The sequence below is a fragment of the Arachis ipaensis genome, chromosome B5 (assembly GCF_059453495.1).
Source record: "Arachis ipaensis isolate K30076 ecotype BB chromosome B5, ASM5945349v1, whole genome shotgun sequence".
Lineage (NCBI taxonomy): Eukaryota > Viridiplantae > Streptophyta > Magnoliopsida > Fabales > Fabaceae > Arachis > Arachis ipaensis.
The window spans coordinates 55962500-55967426 of record NC_142440.1 but is presented as its reverse complement, the minus strand read 5'-3'; the positions used below and the strand labels follow the sequence as shown (position 1 = coordinate 55967426).

The following is a 4927-nucleotide window of genomic DNA, read 5'->3' as shown; positions in this document are numbered from 1 at the left end:
ATGGAAGAAGATAGTGATCCTTACGAGTGGCCTGGTTGAGGCATCTATAGTCAATGCAGACCCTCCAGGTGTTCTGAACTCTGGTTGTAATGAGATCTCCATGCTCATTCTTCACTGTAGTGACTCCAGACTTCTTGGGCACCACTTGTACTGGGCTTACCCATTCACTGTCTGAGATGGGATAGATGATATCTGCCTCCAGTAGTCTGGTCACTTCCTTTTTGACAACCTCGAAGATAGTGGGGTTTAGTCTTCTCTGGGGTTGACGGACAGGTTTTGCTCCCCTTTCTAAAAATATTCTATGCTCACAGACTTGAGGGTTGATGCCTACTTTGTCTGCCAAACTCCAACCAATTGCCTTCTTGTGCCTCCTCAGCACACTAAGTAACTGCTCTTCCTGTTGAGAAGTGATATCCCTTGCAATGATAACTGGAAACTTCTGCTCGCGCTCAAGGTAAGCATATTTGAGGTGTGGAGGAAGGGGTTTTAATTCTAACTTCTGATCATGGTTAGGCTCTGGGTTGTCTGGAGCTGGTGACAAAGGTAAAGCACTGTCATTGTCCTCTGAGAATGTCCCCACACTTGGACCTTGACCTATGTACTTCTCTTCAAATTCCTCCTGGTGAACTTCAGCCACAGTTTCATCTATGATGTCACACTGGAGGTAGAATGATCCTCCGGAGGATGCTTCATAACTCTATTCAGATTGAAGATTACTACTCAGCCATCTATTTCAAAAGAGTATGTTCCTGAAAACGCATCTAATTTGAACTTCGAGGTCTTCAAGAATGGTCTTCCGAGTAGGATTGATGATGGCTTCTCTGAGTCATTTTGGGGCATCTCCAGGATATAAAAATCAATGGGAAATGTGAGCCCCTTAATACCCACTAATACATCTTCAACAACTCCAGCCACTGTAATAATGCTTTTATTTGCTAACACAAAATGAGCTGCCGACCTTTTTAAGGGAGGGAGCCTCAAAATATCATATATAGACAAAGGCATTATACTCACACATGCTCCTAAATCACACATGCAGTCAGAAAATACCACACCACCAATAGTACAATTAACTATACATGGACCTAGGTCACTACACTTTTCAGGTAAACCTCCCATTAAAGCAGATATGGAACTACCTAAAGGAATAGTTTCTAATTCATTAATTTTGTCTTTATGTATACATAAATCTTTTAGAAACATGGCATATTTAGGTACCTGTTGAATAACATCAAAAAGAGGAACAGTTACCTCAACCTTTTTGAATATTTCTACCATTTTAGGATCAGGTTCCAGCTGCTTCCTGGGCTTCCTTGGAAGTTGTGGAAATGGAATGGGAGTGGTGTCTTCTGCAGTGTCTGCGCCCTTTGGTGCTTCCTCCTGTGGTTGAACTTCTTCTTTTTCATCTATGTCCTATATGTCATCTTCCTCTTCAACATCTTCTATTTCCACTACGTCTTCAGCTGAGGCATGTCCTGGTGGGCTTGGCTCCTCCTGATTCCTCTCCTGCAGTGTGGTTCCTGACATTAGGGTAATGGCATTAATGCCACCCTTTGGATTAGGTAATGGTTGAGAGGAAATTCCACTGGAGCTCAAAGGCTGGTTATTAGAGTTATTCATTATCCAATCTGTGAGACAAGAGCTTGCAGGGTAGAGTTCAGACCATTTAGTGTAGCATAAAGGTTATTTTCCATGGTCTATTGTCTCTGGTCAATAGATTGTAGTAAGTCATCATTAGCAGATGAAGAAGAATAAGTAATTTGAGAGGTCTGCTGTTGGGTATTCTGTGGTCCTTGGGATTGCCTCAGGTGTGGTGCTCTGTAAGGCTGGTTCTGGTTCTGCTGCCTGTTGTTGTTGTTATTCCACCTCTGATTTCCCTGATTGTCTCTGCCTCCTCTATTGTTGTTGTCCCTCCAATTCTGGTTAGAATTGTCCTGCCATCCATGGCTGTAATTGCCACCTTGATTGTACCCTTGGTTGGGGCGGTCATAGAAGTTATGAGTGGCTGCCACGGTGTTGTCTTCCTTCTGGAGCTGTGGACATTCGTCAGTATAATGGCTATAATCAGCACAGATTCTGCAAACTCTCTGTGGGACTAACTGTTGGCTTTGATGTGGTGGAGAAGGTTGAGCTTGCTGAACTTGTTGTTGATTCAATTGCATCTGCTTCAGCAAGTTGGTCATTTCACAGATACTCTGAGTTAGAATAGCAGTCTCTCTGCTAGAGGAAACTTCTGCAACGGCTTTTGAACGGCCTTGTTTCTGCCTATGATTCTGAGTGGATTTAGCTAAGTCACTGATCAATTGCCATGCCTCATCAGTGGCCTTGTACTTTTTCATAGACCCATTGCTAGCACTTTCCAATGTGGTCTTATCTTGGGGCCTCATGCCCTGTGTGACGTAACCGAGCAACACTATCTTGTCAATCATATGGTGGGGGCATGCTTCCAGAAGATTATTAAAACTCTCCCAGTATTCATAGAGAGTCTCAGATTCGTCCTGAACAATCATGGAAATGTCTTTCCTCAGTTTATCAGTATCTTCAGCTGGAAAGAACTTTTCCAAAAATTCTCTTCTAAGTGTATCCCAATTAGATACAGTTGCTACGGGTTGAGTGTAGTACCACTTTCTTGCCTTTCCCTCAAGAGAAAATGGGAAAGCTTTCAACAAAATTGAAGTTTTATCTGCACCATCACGCCTGACAGTAGAACAGGCTGCTTGAAAATCTCTCAGGTGCTTTATAGGCTCTTGAGCAAGTAAGCCATGAAATTTGGGCATCAAATTGAGCAGTGCAATCTTTATGTCAAAGTCTGTAGCCACCGCTGGGTGATGCACTTCAAACGGTTGCATTGTAAAATCAGGGGCTCCAGCCTCCAGGATAGTAACTCTCATAGGTTCTGCCATGTCACCCACAAGTAAATCAACCGAATCAGTAGAACGGGGGCTGATTTCTTCCTCAAATGACATTTCAGATCTGCCCTCAGAGGGGACTAACTGACGCCGAGCTTGCCTTATTCGTGAAATAGTTCTTTCAATCTCAGGATCGAATACTGGCAAACTTGGATCAGGAAGTGAACGCGTCATCTAGCGAAAGAAACAAGCAGCTCATAGTAGCAAGATAAAATAAAATGCAAATAAATAAATTCCAATTAATAACTTTAGCACTCTATTGCAACTCCCCGGCAACGACGCCAAACATTGACGTGGCGAAAATTGGCGAATTAAGAATTGTTATGAGATATGCGTTGCAAATATAGTTCTTAACCAACCAGAAATCCGCTTATCAATTTAGAAGGGTTGTCACAAAAATCAAAATTAAAATACTGGGAGTATAAATCCCAGGTCGTCTCCCAACGAGTTGCAGAAAGGTGTGCTATTTTATTAATCAGATGTTTTCAAAAAGGGTTTGAGTTGAATAAACAGGAAATTAAATTGGAGAAATTAAGTAAGTTAAATAAAAGCCTTGACTGGGAGTAGATTAGTTGGAAGCCCTATTCTTGTTGAAGTACTCTCAAGATTAATTGATAATTGAAGGTTGTTCTGTTTAGTTATCCATTACTAGGTAAGGGAAAGTCAAACAAGTTGGAATACTGTTTCTATTCACAAGTTCCAATCCGCTCAATTGAAAAGGATTAGTGTCAGTGACTAGAGAGCATTCCAACAATAAACTCAATTACAATTTTTCTTTTAAGCATCCCAACTCAAGGGTTCCTTTCAATCAACTCCCCATCAAGTTAGGGAACTACTCGCTCATTGTGAATATAGAACTCATAACACAGGAAAGGGAATTAAAGAAAGACATGATAAATAAAACTCAAAGAAATCAATTAAAAATTAATGTAATTCTTGTATTAATAAATTCTAAAATAATCCAATAGTAAAATTGAGTAAATTAAAGGACATGGAAGAGTAAAGCCAAGTAAAGAAAATGAACTAGAATGACGAAGTCTTGATTAGGTAATAACTCTTCTCAATATCCCAATGCAAAGAGCAATAGAAATAAAAATCCTAAGAACTATGAATGTGTAGAGAGAAAACCTAGAGGAGGAGTAAGACTAGATCTAAAAACTAAAAATTGTGTAGAATGAATGTTGTTCTTGGTTTCTGCATGTTCTCTGGCTCTAGTCTGCTTTTCTGGGCCAAAAACTGGGTCAAAACAGGGCCCAAAATCGCCCCCAGTGAATTCTGCAGATTATGCAGATCGCGCACGTCACGCGATCGCGTCATTCATGCGGACGCGTCATTCAACGTTTTGCTTGCCACGCGGGCGCGTCGTCCACACCTCCGCATCACTTGTGCTATTCCAATCCGCGCGGTTGCGTGGGCCATGCGGCCGCGTCACTGCGATTTCCTCTCTTTCGCGCGGTCGCGTGAGCCATGCGGCCGCGTCACTTTTCGCGGGTCATCCCCTTAATTTCCTGTGTTCCTTCCAATTTTGCAAGCTCCCTTTCCAATCTCCAACTCATTCATGCCCTATAAAGCCTGAAACACTTAACACACAGATCATGGCATCGAATGGAATAAAGGAGAATTAAAATACATAATTAAAAATCTTTAGGAAGCATGTTTTCAATCATGTAATAATTTTAGGAAGAAAGTATAAATGCATGCTAATCATATGAATAAGTGGGTAAAGATCAGGATAAAACTACACAATTAAACACATTATAGACCATAAAATAGTGGTTTATCACGCTACGTTCAATCACTTCACTTAGCGCTATGAAGGCACCCACAAGGAAGGCTGGGACGCAACAAAATTTACGGGCCTGGGCCAAGGAAACAAGCATTGAGAACTGCGTTAAAACACTGAACTGAGCACTTCCCTGGGAGCAGCACCAAGGGCCAATTTCAATTCAATTTCCATTTTGATCCAATTCTTCACCAAAAAATGAAAAGCCCACTCCAAATTCTGAAGATCAAAAATA

General features: G+C 41.4%; 1 non-coding gene across 1 annotated transcript; it reads left to right on the top strand.

Moving 5' to 3' along the window:
• Nucleotides 1-2423: 2423 nt before the first annotated feature.
• LOC148564251 (small nucleolar RNA R71) lies at nt 2424-2531 on the top strand. The gene has a single exon (XR_015884902.1). It is a non-coding gene; the product is annotated as a small nucleolar RNA R71 (small nucleolar RNA).
• Nucleotides 2532-4927: the final 2396 nt, after the last annotated feature.